A 23,807-nucleotide genomic window follows, 5' to 3' on the forward strand; every position below is an offset into this window, starting at 1 on the left:
TTGTGGCAATGTCTAGAGCAGATGCTTTTTAATCCCCTGAAATTATTTGCTAAAGATATGCAGTTGCAGATTATCAGTGACGAACTGATGCATTCTTGCCTGTCCTTAGTAGTTCATGCATCAAGTGGCACTGAGCTTTCATTGGTTGAATTGCAGAGACAAAACACTAATAGCTAAATCCAGACTATCAAAGCCTTACACAAGCATTAGATACTCTTCTACAACATACTCAACATTCTGCTATTGCAACAATCATAAGCAAGTCCTCGCGTAAAGAAAACCTAAAATGGTTAACTGCACATCATATGGCTGGTGTGTGCAAAAAAATCTCTGCAACACTGACTCCAGTATCACAGCTAATCTGGGAATAAGTTTGAGGTGTATGTGCAAAAATCAGCGTGCGGAGATTTGCGTCTGCAGCAAGAATAAAAATGTTCCTTTTCTTGGCTGTCACTGTCAAAGAAAGGCACCAACTTGTTCAAGGGCTATATACAGACGAAGCTGATTCTTGCTAATAACAAACATTGACTTTTTTATATTTAAAAAAATCGCAAGAAACCGACAATGAAATGCAATTTAAAAGCTCTTACTAATAGTATAAAAAAACTCTTTTGTGGTTTGTTGAAGCAAAATATAAAAATTTCTACAAAAAGCGAGGCTTATAACAAATCTTTTGATTGCCTTACGACACAAATGTGCATATTTCATCTTCATTTTCCTGTTATTAAGAGAACAACAAAGTCTTATATATTAAGTCAAATAGATACTTTAAATATGTCCTTCCAAAGGAAGTACAAATCATGTAACAGGGTGTACTAGTAAATGTTATGTACCATTACTATATAACAGAAATATTACAACAAATTTTTCGAAAACCGACTCTATATACACCTGATAATGTAGTCTTTGGCAAGTACCGTAGATGCTGATATATAATGTAATGGATATTAAAAAAAAATAATTCTTCTATCTTTCATTACATTAACAGCTTAAACTGTCATAATTAGACAAAGTAATTTCTTTAAAAACAATGATATCCCTTATTTTCTATTGCAACAAAACTGGCAAAAAATTAGCTTGTGGGTCATCTCAAAACGATCCCTATGTAGACGTCTCTACGAAATTCACCGAAGCTTGACTAAGCAAAATGCATTCTATAAGGACCCTAATTTACGAAAAATGACACCAAACTTTGACAGCACAAGGTATCCATTCAACACCCTCTTGCTCCCCTGTTAATATGCAGAACACAGAGATTTAGTTACATGGATTTTGGATGTCTCAAAGACGTTTTAGTCCATCCGTAGAGACTCCATGTGCTCTTTAGTAGAGAGATTTAGTTTAAGCATTTAGAGTTCTTATGAGCTTGTCTAACTTATTCTTGAATTGGTTTACCTAAGTGTTATTGTTTACATTAGCTGATAGTCTATTCCAAGTATTTGCTATTTTGTATGGAAAGAAATTGCCACATTGAGAGAGAGAGAGAGAGAGAGAGAGAGAGAGAGAGAGAGAGAGAGAGAGAGAGAGAGAGAGAGAGAGAGAGAGAGGCAGCATTTAAAAAGAAAAGATCTTTCAGAAACTGAAAGATTAAAGGAGATAGGATGCTAAGCTACAACCCTAGTTGGAAAAGCAGGATGCTTTAAGCCCAGGGGCTCCAACTGGAAATTTAGCCCAATGAGGAAAGTAAACAAGTAAAAATAAAATATTTAAAAAAACAGAAACATTAAATTAAATATTTCCTTTATAAACTATAAAAACTAACAGAGCAAGAGGAAGAGAAATAAGAAGTGTGTTCCTGAGTGTACCCTCAAGCAAGAGAACTCTTAACCCAAAACAGTGAAATGCCATGTTACAGAGGCTGTAGCACTACCCAAGACTAGTAAAAAATGGTTTGATTTTGGAGTGTCATTGAAGAGCTGCTTACCAGAGCAAAAGAATCTTTTATGCTTGGGCAAGTAAAAATAGAAGTGTAAATCAGAGAGTTGGAAGGACAGATGATGTACAGAAAAGAGGGTGTGACAGGTAGATGGTCATTGGTTGCCTATTTTGATTGCAGTGAGATTGGTCAGGGAAAGGATTGTGAAAGACAAAGCAAATTAAAATGGTTTTGTATGTGGTGAACCGAGGTATAAAGGATGGAGTATAGATAGGAGAATTAATCCATTTTGGAATAATGGTCAATGTGGGCAATTTTCCAGGACGGGATTACTTTATAATAGTAGCCACCTTTATACATCTCCTCCAGGATGTACAAAGCAATGTGAGTAGCAGGTAAGGCTAAAAAGGGTGAACTAAAAAACAAGTGTGTACTGCAAATGTTGAATTGTAGTTAGCGTTGCCCATTTTACCAGGGCTGATAAAACTGTATATAAAGGCAATTGCCATATGAGAAAGAATATCTCAGGAATTAATAGAAGTATGGTTCAATGAAAAAGAGCTTGAAGAGGGTTCAACAAAGTAAATACTAGAGGTTTAAAAATAATCATGGTTTGAGTAGATGGTTGGAGAATGATACTGTTTCAATAATTGCAAAGAGGTTTGCTAATGCATAATGTGTTATTATTATTATTATTATTATTATTATTATTATTATTATTATTATTATTATTATTATTATTATTATCATTATTATTATTACTTCTTGCTAAGCTACAACCCTAGTTGAAAAAGCAGGATGTTATAAACCCAGGGAACCCAACGGGGAAAATAGCCCAGTGAGGATAGGAAACAAGCAAAAAGAAAATATTTTAAGAACAGTAACAACATTAACAAAAATTTCCTATATAATTTATAAAACTTTAACAAAACAAGAGGAAGAGAAATTTGATAGAATGTGTGCCCGACCGTACCCTCAAGCAAGAGAACTCTTAACCAAAGACAGTGGAAGTCCACAGTACAGAGGCTATGGCACTACCCAAGACTTAGAGAACAATGGTTTGATTTTGGAGTGTCTTTCTCCTTGAAGGGCTGCTTACAATAGCTAAAGAGGATATTAATACGCGAGTTGATTGTCATAAGGGAAAAATATAAATGAACTATTATTAGTGGCGGTAATCATACTATAAAGTAATATAAATGTATAGTAATAGTGGCAGATCAAATAGGAAAGTTTGTATATTAATTCATTGAGAGAAGACAGAATAGTGAGTGAGACTTTAGTGAGTTTATGACTGTGTGTGTAACCATATGTAAGTATTCAGTGACAATAGTGCATGATCTTCAAGACAGAAGTATAAATGTGAGAAGAATAAAAACCGGCGTAAGGCATAGAAAAATTCGTTTGAAGAAGCATATACGGTGAAAAATGAGATACAGACTGGACACTTCAGCATGGAAGAAGTTTGGGGATGAGACTATAAAGGTATATGTGGCATGGATGAAGTTCTTGTAGTTGTTCCTGCCAGTGTGTGCGAGAGTTTTTCGATTCTTAAGAAAAAAAAAAGAAAAACAAACAGAAAATGAGATAGGCAAATGAAAGGTTATAATAGGAAGATGTGTTTGGAGTAGTGAAAGATTACAATTATGAAAATGATGTCCATGCAAGGAATGATAAAAGATACAAAAATATTGTTAGTTTTGGATAATCCAAAATAGGTTGGCATTTTCATACATGGTAATGGTACGCTGGGCGAAATTAGGAGATTTGCTAGTTCGTTGTGGGGTAGTATATTTTGCTGGTGTTTGGATAAAGAAGTATATGTATACATATTTTCTGTGAATGGTGCAATCACAATATGTATAATTGTGCATGACAGACATGGACATAGGGGTAAGTTAAAGTTGAGATAATGTATGAAAAAAAAAAAAAAAAAAAAAAAAAGAGTATTTCACCATTTTTTAGTAGGATCTGTATGGCTGTCATGACGAAGGGCTTAGTCATGATTATCAGAGGACTTTTGCAATTAAAAAGGAAAGAAGAAAATGTTTAGGATAACTCATTGGGTGAAGGAAGACTGGAATAATTAGAATGAATTTCACAAATTTGGTTTGTGTTAATGTGTTTTATGATTTCCTAAGAGTGAAAAGTACCTGAAATAAACCAGTCACATTTCCATATGAACACCTTACCTGTAATTAGTGAAGTGAATCTCTCCAGTACTGTTAACGTATCCTCTTGCAAACTTGGAAACCAAGTATATAATTCTGAAAGAAAGTAAATAAATTAGCGTTCTTATACTTTTAGCTAAACTGCATTTTAGACATTGTACATACAACACAATATTATTATTATTATTATTATTATTATTATTATTATTATTATTATTATTATTATTATTATTATTATTATTATTATTATTATTGTACAGTTCATAGGCTACCACAACTAAAACCTCCCCTCCTTGTCAACCCAGGAAGGAGGAGAGAATCTCTGATATTTTCTGTACTGCCTGCCCTAGCAGTGTGCTGATAGCCAGCTTTCACAGCCATGACACACTGCTGCCTGATTTGTCTCGTTGCTAAACTGGTGTACTGATAAGTTGCAACCTGGGTAGGAAAAACTAACTGGGTGTCTCACCCTGATTCCCAGAGTCTATAGCTTACCAGATATACACAACACTTCACCATTGGAAACAAGTCATTAATGCAGACTGGCATGTTTCCCTTGACATAAAACATTGCATTATAGATTATTGTTATTATCATTGCTAAGATACAACTCTAGTTGGAAAAGCAGGATGCTACAGGCCCGAAAGTTCCAACAGGGAAAATAGCCCAGTGAGGAAAGGAAATATGTTAATAAACTATATGAAAAGTAGTGACTATAATAGATCTTAAGATAAATCTGGCATATATCAACTATAAAGAGAGATTTGTGTCAGCCTGTTGAACATAAAAACATTCGCTGCAAGTCTGAACATCTGAAGTTACAAAGATTCAACTGCCTTTCCACTATATAGTCATAGCTGGAATAAAACTTCTAGAATATTGTGTAGTATTGACCTTAATAATTGTGATTGAGGGGGCAAGTCTGTTGGAACTAATAACATAAAGAATAGTTTATATTTAAGGACTTCAGTATACTTAAGCTGATCCTGCAACGTCTCTACTTGCAAAACTAAAAAGTTTAGTTAATGATGCTCTGTGCTAAGACAGACCAACACATCTCCCTATCAGAACTGATCAGGGAAACCCTTTGCACACCTGAACACATTAAAACACAAAACATGACTTCATAAGGAGCACATTAAACTCTGATATAAATAAACAGTTCAAAGACCTTGTTCTATATGCAGCAGCTCTCCCTAAATCCTATCAAGCAATGCCTTTCTTTGTCTTGCAAGCAATTGCAATCATAAAAACTCTAGAAGAATCGATGAGCAATTAAGATAACGCTGATATGCATTTACACTTAAGTTCAATCATGTACATTAGGGTTAAAATCTCACTGTCGATGTAAACTTAATATTATTGTCAATAATAAGAAAAGAATCATAGTAAAACTTAGTGGGATCCCTGAATCAAACAGGAAATTAAGAGTTCTTGCTCAGCTCAGCAAATGAATAAAACTGGACTGGTCATCCTACCCTTCCATAGACTGCTTAAATTGAGCACATTAGCTCCAGGGGATAGGGGTCATGCATAGCCAAGGGAATACATACACGTTCCACTACAGTGTATTAAGAGAGGCCGGGTAGCAGGATGGAAGAAAGGAAACTGAAGAGAGGGGAAAGACAGCAGGTTGGAAGAAAGGAAACAGAAGAGAGACATTAAAGACAGCAGTATGGAAGTAATGAGATTGAAGAGACAGGAAAAACAGCAGGTTGGTAGAAAGGAAACAGAAGAGAGACAGGAAAGACAGCAGGTTGGTAGAAAGGAAACAGAAGAGAGACAGGAAAGACAGCAGGTTGGAAGTAAGGAAACAGAAGAGAGACAGGAAAGACAGCAGGTTGGAAGTAAGGAAACAGAAGAGAGACAGGAAAGACAGCAGGTTGGAAGTAAGGAAACAGAAGAGAGACAGGAAAGACAGCAGGTTGGAAGTAAGGAAACAGAAGAGAGACAGGAAAGACAGCAGGTTGGAAGTAAGGAAACAGAAGAGAGACAGGAAAGACAGCAGTGTGGCAAATCGTCCTCTGCCTTCTTCTGCAACCACTAGTCGTCACACAACTAGGAAACAGATACGGGTAGTCCTTCTCGTGACAGAGACATCTGCCCTACCCCACCCCACAATTATAAACATTTTCTTTTACTTTCCTCGATGTTTTATTCAATTCCAGCTGTTCTCCATTTACTTTCTCTTAATTCCTGTACTTCACTTCTCTCCTAACTTCTCTACTATTCTGTCTCACAATTTTCCATGCTTATTGTCCATATATGTAACCTTATCTTCCAAATCCATCACCCCTAAAACGTAAGGGTCAATTATTCATTATTTGAAATTGTCTAGTCATATAATTCATATATTTTATACATTTATTCATATTCAGACAATACCCTGGTAGCCTTAAAACTACTATTTAATTACCTGTATTAATTCTAGTTACATTTTAACTATTTAATTGATGTTTTTAAACGGTAAATGCCTGGCAACATTTATTCCAGGATTTTTACTGTTTATTTTACGTAAAATTTTTAAGTGTAGTCATTGACTATGACACAGAAGGCTTAAAGATTGTCATGCAAATATTATCAGGCATTAGGCCGCTTGTCTTTATAGAATCTACAAAATGCAGTAGAAATTATTCGAGGTAACCATTTCTTACCTCGTAGTAAACCTTATCTTTTAAAAAAAAAAAAAAAAAAAAAAAAAAACAATGAGACCAAAAGAGCCATAAATATATCTAACCTAACTTTACGTAATGTAAACTAGGGGAGGATATAACGTAAACACGAGGAGGATTTATAATTGCTCTCTGATGATTGACTACCACGCAAACACAAGTGCTCCCCTGAAATACTTGATAATGCTGAATTGTTACATACCAATTGTAGATACCCTATCGTAAGAAAATGAATTGTTAATGGACTCGTGAATTGTGTATAAGTCTGGTTTTTCAGCTTGGACATAATTTACAAACAATAGCCTACAAAACTTCATTATTCTAGCCAATAACTTCTCTGTTAGAATGTTTCATCGACTAACACAACAAATGGGTCTATACAACGTAATTATAATATGTAATCGTTACTGGAAATATTAGAATACAGATGAATCGATACTGAATTACTTTCAAACAAAATGCCTCCTTCCCCGTAACAGCTCTAAAAAACAGAGAGAGAGAGAGAGAGAGAGAGAGAGAGAGAGAGAGAGAGAGAGAGAGAGAGAGAGAGAGAGAGAGAGATAGCTTGTGTTTAACAAGTTGTTTGCGAGAACGGTAGGCTATAGCATATAACACAACAAATATAAAGTATAATTGTAAGGTAAGTATTATAATAATTATAGAATTAGGAGCGTATATCATATTTAATTTACGTTCATACATATTTTTTGTGCTTCCCCTGCCATCACACACCTTACATCCCTAAGAAGTGGTACTTCCCCCGCCTGGGGCCCTCTCCCCTAACAACCAAACTCTTCTCCACCTGAAATTCTGGAATCTCTAAATATTGAGGATGACAGTGGGGGACTGGAGACGACAGGGCATTTATGTTTGACTGTACATTAGCAAAATTGGGTAGTTTTAACAGACGATAAGGATAGGGACATTTGATCGCATTTTCAGATTAAAAAACGAGTTCAGCATGATCAGAAACTCTGAGAACGACTCCGATTTTGTGAAAAAATACCTAAAAAAATAACATTTTTTAGTTTTATTTCAGAAGGTCTTCTGAAAGATATTTAACTTTTAAAATGACGTCTTTGCTTTTATGGTTTTAATTGAGTCATTATTTTTCTTTTATTTACAATAAACGATATCGTCGTCAATGACCTCAAATGCCAGGATGCCAGAAACCCCTAAATCAATCAATTAACAAATAGCGAAGCTTTGTGGATTTTAAAATTAGGCTAGTCACAATAATGAGCCAAAAATTGGGGTACCAGTGGTTAAACAATTTGAACCTCATTTTTTTTTATATATATTTTAGGCCTAATTGTGACCAAACGAAGCTAAATGAAATATTTTAACAAGCAAGGCCTACGGGATGAAACATGGCACTGCACTATAGACGATAAACTAATTTTGTAGGTCCTGTAGGGCACAGGATTCCCCTGCGGGATATGATCAGGAAAGCAGCCTTTCATATAAATAAGTAAACAAATAAGTAACTAAGTAAGTAAATAAGTAAATAAGTAAGTAATTAAATAAGTAAATAAGTAAATAAATAAGTAAATAAGTAAGTAAGTAAGTAAATAAGTAAGTAATTAAATAAGTAAATAAGTAAGTAAATAAATAAGTAAATAAGTAAGTAAGTAAGTAAATAAGTACTCAAGTAAATAAGTAAGTAAATAAGTAAATAAGTAAATAAATAAGTATATAAGTAAGTAAGTAAATAAGTAAATAAGTAAATAAGTAAGTAACTAAGTAAATAAGTAGGTGAGTAAGTAAATAAGTAAAGAAGTAAGTAAGTAAGTAAGTAAAGTAAAGTATTCTTTCTTTAACCATCAAGGCCATGTGGTAACGTCCCTAACTGGTGAACGCCAGACTGGGGTTCGAGTCCCGCTCGAACTCGATATTTTCTTTGGTCGCTGCAATCTCACCATCCTTGTGAACTAGGAGTGGGGTTTTAGAAACTTATAAGTCTATCTGCTGATTCATCAACAGCCGTTGTCTGGCCCTCCTTGGTCATAGCTTGGATGGAGAGGGGCTTGGGCGCTGATCATATGTATATATGGTCAGTGTCCAGGGCATTGTCCTGCTGAATAACCAATGCCCCTGTCCCTTGCCTCTGCCATTCATGCGGGGCCTTTAAACTCCTTTCACATGCAACTACTCGAGTCAGTCTGGTGTATAGAGCAACGGGCCAAGGAGATTCTAGCACTTTTTGAAACTTCCTAAGATGAGACGGGGTCTTAGTTCAGTCAACCGGGTCTTTTGACTTGTACAAATACATTGGCTACGTAAGTTCCCCTATTCTTGTTAAATGACAATTACTACCAATTTCATTAGGTGCTCATTGATTGAGTTAATTGAGTGACACTAACCAACTATGTACTAGAGAGAGAGAGAGAGAGAGAGAGAGAGAGAGAGAGAGAGAGAGAGAGAGAGAGAGAGAGAGAGAGAGAGAGAATACCACAGTGGAAATAGACTCGGTAATAACTCAGTAAGTCTTTTAGATTACATTTAATTACGAAATTTATAATGCAGCCCTGACTCAGTAAGAGAGAGAGAGAGAGAGAGAGAGAGAGAGAGAGAGAGAGAGAGAGAGAGAGAGAGAGAGAGAGAGAGAGAGAATACCACAGTGGAAATAGACTCGGTAATAACTCAGTAAGTCTTTTAGATTACATTTAATTACGAAATTTATAATGCAGCCCTGACTCAGTAAGAGAGAGAGAGAGAGAGAGAGAGAGAGAGAGAGAGAGAGAGAGAGAAAGAGAGAAAGAGAGAGAGAATTTAGATTAAGAAAAGAGAAAATTTAGATTAAAAAAGAGAAAATTTAGATTAAAATAAGAGAAAATTTAGATTAAAAAGAGAGAGAGAGAGAGAGAGAGAGAGAGAGAGAGAGAGAGAGAGAGAGAGAGAGAGAGAGAGAGAGAGAGATTAAAAAAATTAAAAAAAGGTTAAGAAAAAGAGAGAGAGAGAGAGATGAGAGAGAAGAGAGAGAGAGAGAGAGAGAGAGAGAATTTAGATTAAAAAAAGAGAAAAAATTTAGATTAAAATAAGAGAGAGAGAGAGAGAGAGAGAGAGAGAGAGAGAGAGAGAGAGAGAGAGAAGAGAGAGAGAGAGAGAGAGAGAGAGAGAGAGAGAGAATTATTTAACGGTTTAAAGGACACTCATGAATGACAAAGGCAAGGGACGGTGACATTTACCCTATCGAGCAGGACAATGCCCCAGAGACTGACCATATATATATATATAATCATCGCCCAAGCCACCTCTCCACCCAAGCTAGGACCAAGGAGGTCCAGGCAATAGCTGCTGATGACTTAGCAGATAGACCTATAGGCTCCCCCCAAACCCCAAATCCTTAGCTCACAAGGATAAGGTTGCAGATACCAAAGAAACTAACAAGTACAGAGGGACTCGAACCCCAATCTGACGTTCCCCAGTCAGGGATGTTACCACATCGGCCACCACAACCTTGATAATCTAAATATTTAATAGATTTGCCAATTTGTTCTATAGACCATTACCTTAGATGATAATGCTTTTTACCTTAGATTACCTTAAAAGTGTTCAAATTTCCTCAAGTTTATATCTAGTAAAACAGAAATTACCTTAGATTTACTTTGAAACCATACAAATGACCTGAAACTAAGGTAATCACCTTAAAAGTTAAAACCCTGCGTATGACGTCGATGAGACCAGGGAGATCGTTCAAGCCGCTAAATGAGGAAACACAGCTAATGATTCGCAAGGCCAAGTGAAAAAAGAGAGGCCTATAGGCCTATAAACATGGGAACAAGTGTGGAAAAATATTGACCTCGCAAGGACAATTTCCCGTGGACAAACCGGCCGTGACTAGCGAGGTGGGGACATTTCAAAATCTATAACATTACCCACAGTTTTAAGCTAAAAATTTGAAAAACTTATTCCTTCAACAATGATCTAAATGTTAATTTAAATAAATCCTTACACCTCTGAAAATCGCTTCGATTTTATTCCAAGTAAAAATAGATAGAACCTAATAATGATGACAGAAATGAAAAGTGAATTATGAATAGACCAATTATACATTCATGAAAGATGAAACAGCTGAGACTGTGGACTGTGTGTGTAGAGAGAGAGAGAGAGAGAGAGAGAGAGAGAGAGAGAGAGAGAGAGAGAGAGAGAGAGAGAGAGAGTTGAGAAAACAAAAAATAATTCTAGCTATCGCTTTTTAGAGAGAGAGAGAGAGAGAGAGAGAGAGAGAGAGAGAGAGAGAGAGAGATTAATATCCCTAGCTTTGTTCTTAGAGAGAGAGAGAGATATTCCAAGCCTGCTTTACATTGAACGGCCACGTTCCCAAGCAAAGCAAAGCAACCGTAAAACAGCCAACGCAAATGCGCCAGCGTAGTCAGGTTCATTTTACCCCTATTAGACAAAACATGATTAATCTTAAGATCATGAAACGGTGCCAGTCGTTGATATTACGGTCCACACCAGGCTCCTAGAACTTGCACCAAAGAAAAAAGAAAAAAAAAATAACGTAGCGTTCTAGAAATAGGATTTTAACCTAATGTTTAATTAAGCTATCGTTATTGTTTGGAATATCACCGACTCATTAAATAAAAAAAATGAACTCGTTATTAGTATAGCTGTTTCATACAATGATACAAAAATTAGCTCCGATTTTTAAATTTGGGCTTAGAGCTTGTGTGAGAGAGAGAGAGAGAGAGAGAGAGAGAGAGAGAGAGAGAGAGACTCATTAAAAAGGCATTGAGTTCGTAGCATTGATATGAGAGAGAGAGAGAGAGAGAGAGAGAGAGAGAGGCATTGAGTTCTTAGCAATGATATGAGAGAGAGAGAGAGAGAGAGAGAGGCATTGAGTTCTTAGCAATGATATGAGAGAGAGAGAGAGAGAGAGAGAGAGAGAGAGACTCATTAAAAAGGCATTGAGTTCGTAGCATTGATATGAGAGAGAGAGAGAGAGAGAGAGAGAGAGAGGCATTGAGTTCTTAGCAATGATATGAGAGAGAGAGAGAGAGAGAGAGAGAGAGAGATTCATTAAAAAAGGCATTGAGTTCGTAGCATTGATATGAGAGAGAGAGAGAGAGAGAGAGAGAGAGAGAGAGAGAGACTCATTAAAAAGGCCCACACACCTGCCAACCCCACCACTACATCACCTCTCTGAGAATTTCAATATACCTTTAAAATTTCTTACAAATCCCCAAATGCAACATCGTATAATCAACATCGGCTGTATTGGTTAGAACAGGTGACAACCTGGTCAACTGGCCCCTCAAAATTAATTAGTCCTTCGAATGTGGAGAAAATACCCAAACCATCTATTTGATTCTTCGATCACGACCACTGTCTCAATTTGGACAGCCCTAAGATAATGTCAATGAAAGAACGCTTCAATGATTGGCTGTTTGGTGTGATCAGCTATGAATGAATTAACATCGGTTAGAAGTGTTGATTTAAAAGCTCAAAATAGGGACGACTGGCGAAATCTAACCGAGGCCCTTTGCGTCAATAGGCGTAGAAGGAGATGATGATGATGAATGAAAACACATTGGAGTTATTAATGATTTCTGAAGTCGTTTCTACATTGTTTGAAAGTCGAATGAACGCTTTGATGCGGTTAAATAAATACTGTTTGGATGGGATTTCTTCAACTTTGATATTTAGAATTGCATAAATGTGATCGGTGGAAAAATTAACACTTAGAAAAAAAAACGTAAAAATAGTTCTCAAACGTATTTCAGTAAAATACAGACGACCGTAGTTTTACGTTACCTTGTTATTATCTTTTACGGGTTGGTGACCGTAATATCACATTATTATTATTATTATTAGCCAAGCTACAACCCTAGTTGGAAAAGCAAGATGCTATAAGCCCAAGGGCTCCAATTGGGAAAAATAGCCCAGTGAGGAAAGGAAATAAGGAAATATATAAATGAGAACAAATTGACAATAGATCATTCTAAAAACAGTAACGTCAAAACTGATATTATATTATTATTGTTACGAAAGTCGAAACCTTCGAAAATACACAGCCAAAGTTTTATCCCATCTGTGACCAAGTTGTGGAATGATCTTCCTAATCGGGTAGTTGAATCAGTATTATAATCATTATTATTAATTACTAATTAGGACGCTCTAAGCCCAGGGGCCCAAACAGGGAAAATAGCCCAGTGAGGAAAGGAAACAAAGAAAACAAAATATTTTAAGAACAGTAACAAGATGAAAATAAATATTTCCTATATAAACTATAAATACTTTAGCAAAACAAGAAGAGAAATAAGTTCAAACTTGCAGGAAATGTTATGTTGAATAGTATGACATAAGTCTTTTCATAGTTTATATATGAAATATCTTTTAATGTGTTATTTTCTTTTTAAACGTTTTATTCCTTTTGTTCATCAATTCTTATATCGTTTATTCATTTCCTTATTTCCTTTCCTCGCTGGGCTATTTTTCCCTGTTGGAGCCTTTGGACTTATAGCATCTTGCTTTTCCAACTAGGGTTGTAGCTTAGCTAATAATAATAATAATAATAATAATAATAATAACCGGACAATGTTCGTTCGTCGTGTCTGTTTCCAGCAAAAATGGACAAAAAAAAACTATCGCTAAATCGGCAAAGTAAAACAAAGTAAATGGTCTCTGTACTGTGTTAATAAACGGTATATGATCGTAAAAACTTAAAATACCGCCGGGAAACTAACACAGCTACTGTACATACCCACAATTTGCAAGTATTCCGGGGTAAAAAGTAAATTCTTAATACTAAAACACATCCTAAATGTTCCGTGAAAAGCCAAAATATGATTATTATTAGCTAAGGTACAATTATTGATTCTTTCCATGCAGTTTATTTCCTCATTTCCTCTCCTCACTGGGCTATTTTTTTTTCCTTTTTGGAGCCCTTGGGCTTCCATTATCCTGCTTTTCCAACTAGGGGTTGTAGCCGAGCAAGTAATGATAACAATGACATCGCTATGATCAGCAATGCTGTACTAGTCAAAACCACACATACTAGGATGGTTTGCTGTGAGAAATCAGACGAAAATCTCCCAACGATCGCCAATCTGCCCTGGCTAGAACAGTGGTTTAAATGGGCAAACCAAAGACATGAATAAAGACAATATGCTGAGGCCTTTGTCCTGCATTCAATACCACATTGTATATAAGAGCAAACTTACTGGTCACATTGAAAAATTGCCATATGCAAAATAATTTGTGTCCAGGAAAATTGGACAAAACCGAGTGACACAAACCAAAAGGTATTCATAAACAGTAAAATTCCGGTTAATTGGCGTGAATTAAGCGTAACTTCCTTAATTAATAATAGAAATTTTCTAAAAATAAAAATTTAAAACATTCTAAAACTTACGTGAAAAGCTTGGTAGGCTACAATATTTCTCAAAAAAAAAAAAAAAAAAAAAAAAAAAAAAAAAAAAAAAAAACTATTACAGCAATAATTTAAGTAATTATTTCAAGGAAAATTAAATTTGGTTATTCAATAAAGTTAAAACAAATTAAGGGCCTTAACTTAACCTGAACACCAACGAAATTGTTAACGGAGACAGCTGAAAGTATGTGCAAAAATTTTCATACTTTCTATTAAAATATATATTTGCATAAACTCAAAATACCTTTGTTAACGTGTTGGTATTCATACGATGTATGTACAGTATATATATTCCATATCTTTTATATATTTACGGAGCTCTATTTATACCATTAAATGGGATAGATATGTAAGTCATTTATACTTGGTTTACACTATTGAGAAAGTCACTTTCAATATATAAACCTAGGAAAAAACTACTTTTTCTTGTAGAAAAAAAAATTACGCTCTCTTCGAAAATGACACGGACAATTCCTGGGTAATTATCTACTTATAAAAGGCCCCTTATCGTAATTATCAACCAATTATAAGACGAAATTATCGATTAGCACTGTAATTTCGATATTATGAACAGCCGTCGTCCTTCGGAAAGGCGGAATATTCGCACAAATTAAAGACAAAATTGTAAGTGTTTCTGTCGGAATTATTCAGCAATTCGATCTTTTACTTCTGATCTTGACTACAAAAATAATTAATGAAACCTCTACCATTAATAAAAAAAATGCCAAGAACACCACCTTAATATGAAGAAAATATAAATAAATCATATTTTTTTCACCACTAGCTCACCTTAGCAAGCTCTTCTACAGCTCCCGAGTCCCGAAGGACAATGAGTTCCAGCGTTGCCAAATGGGTTAGTCTAAAATTCCCTAAAACTCGTGATGAATAATCCCCAAAACCACCCAAAAATCCCCATTTCCAGAAATATAATTTCTTTTCATATAGAAATTACTCACTATACTTCATGTAATTGCAATTAAACTAATTGCAAAAATATAAAGGTTTATTCATCTTTTTCTTCTTCATAGAAATATGTACAGAATATCGTCACCAGTCATCCAAAATCCCCCAATCTAAGGATATATTCCCAAATGTAGGGATAAATCCACAAATCTAGGGATAAATCTCCATAGCTGGCACCACTGAGTCGAATTTGTGCTTTGGCCAATCAGAGGCCTTCACTCTGCCAGACATTCTATTGTCTGCCCTTATTGGTCGAAAGCTTCGATTTTTGGCAAGAGGCTCTGGAATCGCTTGTCCTATTGGCTGGTGAGAAGCAGGAATTTGTGCTTTGGCCAATCAGAGGCCTTCACTCTGCCAGACATTCTATTGCCTGCCCTTATTGGTCGAAAGCTTCGATTTTTGGCAAGAGGCTCTGGAATCGCTTGTCCTATTGGCTGGTGAGAAGCAGGAATTTGTGCTTTGGCCAATCAGAGGCCTCCACTCTGCCAGACATTCTATTGCCTGCCCTTATTGGTCGAAAGCTTCGATTTTTGGCAAGAGGCTCTGGAATCGCTTGTCCTATTGGCTGGTGAGAAGCAGGAATTTGTGCTTTGGCCAATCAGAGGCCTTCACTCTGCCAGACATTCTATTGCCTGCCCTTATTGGTCGAAAGCTTCGATTTTTGGCAAGAGGCTCTGGAATCGCTTGTCCTATTGGCTGGTGAGAAGCAGGAATTTGTGCTTTGGCCAATCAGAGGCCTTCACTCTGCCAGACATTCTATTGCCTGCCCTTATTGGTCGAAAGCTTCGATTTTTGGCAAGAGGCTCTGGAATCGCTTGTCCTATTGGCTGGTGAGAAGCAGGAATTTGTGCTTTGGCCAATCAGAGGCCTCCACTCTGCCAGACATTCTATTGCCTGCCCTTATTGGTCGAAAGCTTCGATTTTTGGCAAGAGGCTCTGGAATCGCTTGTCCTATTGGCTGGTGAGAAGCAGGAATTTGTGCTTTGGCCAATCAGAGGCCTTCACTCTGCCAGACATTCTATTGCCTGCCCTTATTGGTCGAAAGCTTCTATTTTTGGCAAGAGGCTCTGGAATCGCTTGTCCTATTGGCTGGTGAGAAGCAGGAATTTGTGCTTTGGCCAATCAGAGGCCTTCACTCTGCCAGACATTCTATTGCCTGCCCTTATTGGTCGAAAGCTTCGATTTTTGGCAAGAGGCTCTGGAATCGCTTGTCCTATTGGCTGGTGAGAAGCAGGAATTTGTGCTTTGGCCAATCAGAGGCCTTCACTCTGCCAGACATTCTATTGCCTGCCCTTATTGGTCGAAAGCTTCTATTTTTGGCAAGAGGCTCTGGAATCGCTTGTCCTATTGGCTGGTGAGAAGCAGGAATTTGTGCTTTGGCCAATCAGAGGCCTTCACTCTGCCAGACATTCTATTGCCTGCCCTTATTGGTCGAAAGCTTCGATTTTTGGCAAGAGGCTCTGGAATCGCTTGTCCTATTGGCTGGTGAGAAGCAGGAATTTGTGCTTTGGCCAATCAGAGGCCTTCACTCTGCCAGACATTCTATTGCCTGCCCTTATTGGTCGAAAGCTTCGATTTTTGGCAAGAGGCTCTGGAATCACTTGTCCTATTGGCTGGTGAGAAGCAGGAATTTGTGCTTTGGCCAATCAGAGGCCTTCACTCTGCCAGACATTCTATTGCCTGCCCTTATTGGTCGAAAGCTTCGATTTTTGGCAAGAGGCTCTGGAATCGCTTGTCCTATTGGCTGGTGAGAAGCAGGAATTTGTGCTTTGGCCAATCAGAGGCCTTCACTCTGCCAGACATTCTATTGCCTGCCCTTATTGGTCGAAAGCTTCGATTTTTGGCAAGAGGCTCTGGAATCGCTTGTCCTATTGGCTGGTGAGAAGCAGGAATTTGTGCTTTGGCCAATCAGAGGCCTTCACTCTGCCAGACATTCTATTGTCTGCCCTTATTGGTCGAAAGCTTCGATTTTTGGCAAGAGGCTCTGGAATCGCTTGTCCTATTGGCTGGTGAGAAGCAGGAATTTGTGCTTTGGCCAATCAGAGGCCTTCACTCTGCCAGACATTCTATTGCCTGCCCTTATTGGTCGAAAGCTTCGATTTTTGGCAAGAGGCTCTGGAATCGCTTGTCCTATTGGCTGGTGAGAAGCAGGAATTTGTGCTTTGGCCAATCAGAGGCCTTCACTCTGCCAGACATTCTATTGTCTGCCCTTATTGGTCGAAAGCTTCGATTTTTGGCAAGAGGCTCTGGAATCGCTTGTCCTATTGGCTGGTGAGAAGCAGGAATTTGTGCTTTGGCCAATCAGAGGCCTCCACTCTGCCAGACATTCTATTGCCTGCCCTTATTGGTCGAAAGCTTCGATTTTTGGCAAGAGGCTCTGGAATCGCTTGTCCTATTGGCTGGTGAGAAGCAGGAATTTGTGCTTTGGCCAATCAGAGGCCTCCACTCTGCCAGACATTCTATTGCCTGCCCTTATTGGTCGAAAGCTTCGATTTTTGGCAAGAGGCTCTGGAATCGCTTGTCCTATTGGCTGGTGAGAAGCAGGAATTTGTGCTTTGGCCAATCAGAGGCCTCCACTCTGCCAGACATTCTATTGCCTGCCCTTATTGGTCGAAAGCTTCGATTTTTGGCAAGAGGCTCTGGAATCGCTTGTCCTATTGGCTGGTGAGAAGCAGGAATTTGTGCTTTGGCCAATCAGAGGCCTCTACTCTGCCAGACATTCTATTGCCTGCCCTTATTGGTCGAAAGCTTCGATTTTTGGCAAGAGGCTCTGGAATCGCTTGTCCTATTGGCTGGTGAGAAGCAGGAATTTGTGCTTTGGCCAATCAGAGGCCTTCACTCTGCCAGACATTCTATTGCCTGCCCTTATTGGTCGAAAGCTTCGATTTTTGGCAAGAGGCTCTGGAATCGCTTGTCCTATTGGCTGGTGAGAAGCAGGAATTTGTGCTTTGGCCAATCAGAGGCCTCCACTCGGCCAGACATTCTATTGCCTGCCCTTATTGGTCGAAAGCTTCGATTTTTGGCAAGAGGCTCTGGAATCACTTGTGCTATTGGCTGGTGAGATTACGGACAATTTTCAGGATTTTTTTAAAGCTTCTGGCATTAGTGTCTACTGATAATAAAGTTGGATGATAAATGTGTAAGTTTTATGTTTTATTTATCAATTTATAAAAATTGATAAATAAAACATTCAATACATTGTGAATAATAAATGAGGATAATATTATAAGTAATATTACAAGATCGAATGTTATAATAATAATAATAATAATAATAATAATAATAATAATAATAATAATAATAATAATAAAAACAAGATACTTGGTAATGGTACTGGCGGCAAGACAGAAATGATTTGAAAACTAAAATTAAAGTATCGACTATACACTGAAAAGAACGAAGTAGTTGACACTTAGAAACCTACCCCCAAACTTAGAGTAAGATTATTATTATTATTATTATTATTATTATTATTATTATTATTATTATTATTATTATTATTATTATTATTATTATTGTTGTTGTTACTTGCTAAGCTACAAGCCTAGTTGGAAAACCCAGATGCTATAAGCCCAAGGGCTCCAAAAGGGAAAAATACCGCAGTGGGGAAAGGAAATAAGGGAATAAATAAAACATTCAAGAACAGTAACAACATTAATATAAATCTTTCAAATATAAAGTATAAAAAACTTTAATGAACTGAGTAAGCCTTTCAAGTAGTGAATTAATAAAATGCGTGTCCAAGAATATTTCCCCATAAATATCAGAATTACACAAGGAGTTCGTCCTAACTTCTTACGATTCTGCCACCAACACATGAAAACTGATAGTAAATATGCAAATAAGGCGGAGATAAATACTAAAATTGAATAGTAACTCAGTTTCAAAACGAAAGCATTTGACAAATACGAAATGTAGTGTGTGATATGCAAAATCTGTAAGAGTTAGACATGCCGATGACCCACATAGACTATTCGAAATTAGTGTGAATCATGCAATAGGAGGAAGAACGTTCAGTTATGCTGCACCGAGACTCTTTAACGACCTTCCACTTGATGTCAAGAATAGCAATAATGTGGCAGCTTTCAAGAAAAACCTGAAGACTTATCTTTTTAGAAAGTGTTATAATAGTGACCTGAAAACTATAAAGCCTGAATACAAATGCTAGCGAAATAACTGATAACGATACAGAGCAAAATATTAACTGGAAAGAAATTATTTTCACACACCAAGGCCCGACTGAACAGACTCTTAGTGTCTGATGGAGGGCGAGAAATAATCCCGTAAAAGTAAAAAGTAAAAAGTAAAAGTACCACCAGATGACCAAACCAATTGCAGTGACATCTGAAGTCGAAATATTAACTTAAAATAAAATTCGACACAGAGTCGATTTTCAAATCACATTGGAATCAAAAGACACTGATTATAACATCAGTGTTGTTCCCAGTTTATCTCCATTGAATAAGACCAAAGGCGAAACCTGGATTATAAAGAATAATGTTTTATTCAAACACTTCAATTCAAAATCAAATAAACTTTATCTTTATATTAAGTTTGGCTAATGAGAAATACCAAGGGGTCGTCGCTTCTGCCTCTTTCCAAAACTAAACAGAAATAACTTTGGACAACCGCTAACCGATTGTCCATCTTGTATTGACCTACACTGGACCAGTCCACTCGTTATTTTCAGCGTAGTGGTGTTATAATGATGTCATGATTACGTCACTACAGGACTACAGGAGTAAGGCAAACTGAAACTATGATAAGTCCTGTGTTATTTCCTGTTTTATTTCTGGAATTGACTATTGAAACTCGTTCTGTTACGATCTACTCAAATGGCAACTTAAGATATTACAAAACATATAAACAGAGCAGCAAGATTGATAAAAAGGTGTCCCCCCTCGAGAAAAGATCACCCCTATACTAATTGAATTACACTGGCTGCCTATTTAAGCTTGAATGAAGTTTTCATGCAATTACCCAAGTTATAAGAACCGGATTTCCAAATATCCAAGAGAATTGCTATATATTGTAAAACCACCATTTTTTCTTTTTTTGGCACGAGAATAGTTACAGATGGTTTCAAATTAATGGAACCGAGATACATGTCAATTTCCTTTGGTCGCTGCAACCTCACCATCTTTGTGAGCTAAGGATAGGGGAGGGGTTGGGGAGCCTATAGTTCTATACGAGTCATCAGCAGCCATTGCCTGGCCCTCCTTGGATCTAGCTTGGGTGGAGAAGGAGCTTGGGCGCTGATCATGTGCAGGTATCTAGGGCATTGTCCTGTTCGATAGGGCAATGCCAATGTCCCTTGCTTCTGCCATTTATGAATGGCATTTAAACCTTTAAACATTTAAAGTAGCTTCTATAGCTTTCAAATAAGCGGCCCCATGATTATACAGTAAGCTCCCACTGGGCATTAGAAAGACTGAAAATATTAAGACTTTCAAGAGGAAACTGAAGACTTTTCCGTTTCCACGGTGCTTCGATGTGGTGGACAATAAACACGGAGTATGATGTATGATACGATTAATACCTAATAATGTATTAGGACAAACATATCTTGTATGTCCTGTAGGGCTCAAGTGTTCCTCTGTGTGATAGGACCATGAAAACAGCCCTTAAAAGTAAAATAAGTAACCTAATACGGTTAAGCAAACTATGTGTATTTGCCTTGAGCTAATAAGCTTAGTAAATAATTAAATAAAAGGGTCATAGCAAAATTCAATATACATGGGGCTTATTAAGAATACAAAAGAAAAATTTGTTGTTACCTAAATATTTGTTTTTCACGACTGATAATTTATATAATGCATATAAATTTGATTCATAATTTACATCTCCCAAAACATTTCCCTTTCACACACACTGACCACTCCTCAGTACCACCCTTAAGATATTCCCCCACCCACAAGGATCTACCCACAGCATCCCTCCCACCCCCCACCCAACGACCTACAACGGTTTACACCTGGTGGCAAATTTGTTGCAACTTAATACGACGATCAACAAATAATTAAGTACGCAATATTCATTCAAACTTGATAAGAGTTGGTACTGCATACATACATACATACATATACGTGAATATTCCTAACACTGTTCAAATCTCTGCCCAGCCAGGAGCTATTACCATAAATGAATTCCAGTGGATATATATTCCCAAGGTTGAATTCGGTATTAAATGCCATTGTGGTTGATATTTACACACACACACACAACATATATATATATATATATATATATATATATATATATATATATATATATATATATATATATATATATATATATATATATATATATATATATATATATATATATATATATATATATATATATATATATATATATATCAGAATGAATACGATGAAATTTCACCCCCAATTCCCTGTATGGGATGGTACACATTTTAACTATTACGAGACGGAAAAAATAAGTCTCCACTGAACATGAAAATGAACATACGTGCAAAAGTCGAAGCACAAAAGATTTAGATCAGGACCTACTTAGAAGTGGGTCTTGGTTTAATTCGTGGACACAAATCTCGTAGCTCGCAGATCATCATCAACCAAGATTTTGTGTACTGAAGGCACTCAAGTATTATTTATAACCAGTTTTGCTTCACAAATCTATGCGGGAGGTCATTTGCATATGAAAGTATTTAGCGTCATTTTGGACTTTCAAAAAACAACTCAAATCATTATCTTTACAATTAGCTAACACCGAGGATGTGTAGATTCTCCGACTTCCCACCTTGAGCAAAACTGCAGGTAATCAAAAATACAGAGGAGGAACCAATAGTACTTATAATAAGAGTTTTGCCATACCTAATGAGGTGATTACAGTTGTCTAATTATGAAAAATTAACTAATATAATTATTTCATTCAAGTGAATTTGATCAGCGATGGTATTTAAGGAAAAAAATTATGTTTTCGAATAGGTGTGGCGGACTGAATAAGCTTCGTGTTTTAGCTCTCTCTCTCTCTCTTTCTCTCTCTCTCTCTCTCTCTCTCTCTCTCTCTCTCTCTCTCTCTCTCTCTCTCTCTCTCTCTCTCTCTCTCTCTCTCTCTCTCTCTCAGGATCAACAGCTTTTAGACGAATGGGATCTTAACTACCAAATTATAGCCGAGAACTGTATAGAAAAAATAGGATCATTTGGTACAATTAAAATCGGGAAAATAAATCACCAGTAGACTAAAGGAGTTCGACTGAAAAATGGATTTGAATCCACATGACTGGAAGGATTCCTTAAGGAATACATGCAAGGGGTCACAGAATATCCTTAGAAAAGGGTAATTTTGAGGTAAGTAGTCATGACTATAATTATAGGTCACTTCTGTGTTAAAAGGTAACAGAATGCACGGGCGAGAATAACAAGGAGTTAGAAGGATTTTGAGACATCCATTCGCTGCTCTTTGGTAGAGCGATTTAGTTTAAGCATTTTGAAATATCTTACGATCTTGTCGAACTCATTCTTGGACTCATTTAACCTTAGTGTTACTGTTGCTACATCCACTGGAAATCTATCTAAAGTATTTGCTGTTTTGTATGTAAAGAAATTGCCCCTTTGAATGGTGTCGTATCTTTTCAATTCCTGTTTATATCCGTTACCTTTAAGCTGATTTGAATAAGCTACGGTTGTTCTTTAGACTATCACAAAGTCATTCACTCACAAATTGATTGACTTCGAGAGAGAGAGAGAGAGAGAGAGAGAGAGAGAGAGAGAGAGAGAGAGAGAGAGAGAGAGAGAGAGAGAGAGAGAGAGAGAGAGTTAAGGCGGGTAGGTAAGCTTTTCAAGTGCTTCGAATATGTGGATTTGACAATACAGAAATCATTCAGTGTGATACGGAAAATACCTAAGAATGAATACGTAGAAACAGATCTTGTAGGTGCTTTAGTGAGTAGGGTTCCCCTGTGTGATAGGACCTCGAAGACGTCCTTAAAGTGAAATATTAAAATTAAACAATGGAGTGCTAATTACAGTTTTTTTTATATATATTCCAAGACTCCGCTATTATTATCAATATATAATTGTAGAAGACGTTCACTGGTTCACAAAACGTAATTAATTTAAGATGTCAGTACCAATTAAATGATGAAAACTAAAAATATCTTTCCTCTTCTGACACTCTATTCTAAGGTATCCAAAGCACGAAGAATAAGAAGAATATCTATAACCAAACAATTCTCATTCAAAAATTAACTCAAATCTTTATATTTCATTTTGAATCTAAAACTTAATCATCACAACATTTCGAATTCACCAATGTTCAGTATCTTTTTTTTAATTTTTTAACGAAATTTTGGTATTTTAACAATTAACATACATTATGTTGTGTGATACACAAAATACTTAAGATGAGATAAATTCATCTTGTAGGTCTCTGCGTTATGCGTGAAATAAGTAAGTAAGTAAGTAAGTAAGTAAGTAAGTAAGTAGGAATGAAAATAAGTAGGAATGAAAATAAGTAGGAATGAAAATAAGTAGGAATGAAAGAAAGTAGGAATGAAAGTAAGTAGGAAGGTATGCAAGCAAGCAAGCGAGTAGATAATACATTTGACGAAATCCAAAGTACATTCTTTCGTTTTAGAATCACCAGCATAATTTCCACAGATTCTGCTATTTCTAATTCTGAATATTTTCTAACCTTACATCAATGGACACATGTGAATAGGCTGTCTGATCACACCTTAAGATAGTTGCTATACGCAAAATGATTTAGTCAGAGGTAACGCAAAA

At 36.6% G+C, this 23,807-nt stretch overlaps 1 long non-coding RNA gene across 2 annotated transcripts in view; it reads right to left on the reverse strand.

The window, feature by feature from the left end:
* Positions 1 to 23,807, reverse strand: part of LOC137648453 (uncharacterized) — a 50,983-nt gene that overhangs the window by 21,407 nt on the left and 5,769 nt on the right. Inside the window, exons 1-2 of one of the 2 annotated variants that reach the window (XR_011045621.1) lie at positions 14,887 to 14,927; positions 4,069 to 4,143 (exon numbers count right to left, since the gene is read on the reverse strand). This is a non-coding gene — a long non-coding RNA (uncharacterized lncRNA). Of the gene's footprint in view, positions 1 to 4,068; positions 4,144 to 14,886; positions 14,928 to 23,807 lie in introns of those variants that run through there. The other variant, XR_011045620.1, reaches the window with a different exon arrangement.

This window comes from Palaemon carinicauda, chromosome 10 (assembly GCF_036898095.1).
Source record: "Palaemon carinicauda isolate YSFRI2023 chromosome 10, ASM3689809v2, whole genome shotgun sequence".
NCBI lineage: Eukaryota > Metazoa > Arthropoda > Malacostraca > Decapoda > Palaemonidae > Palaemon > Palaemon carinicauda.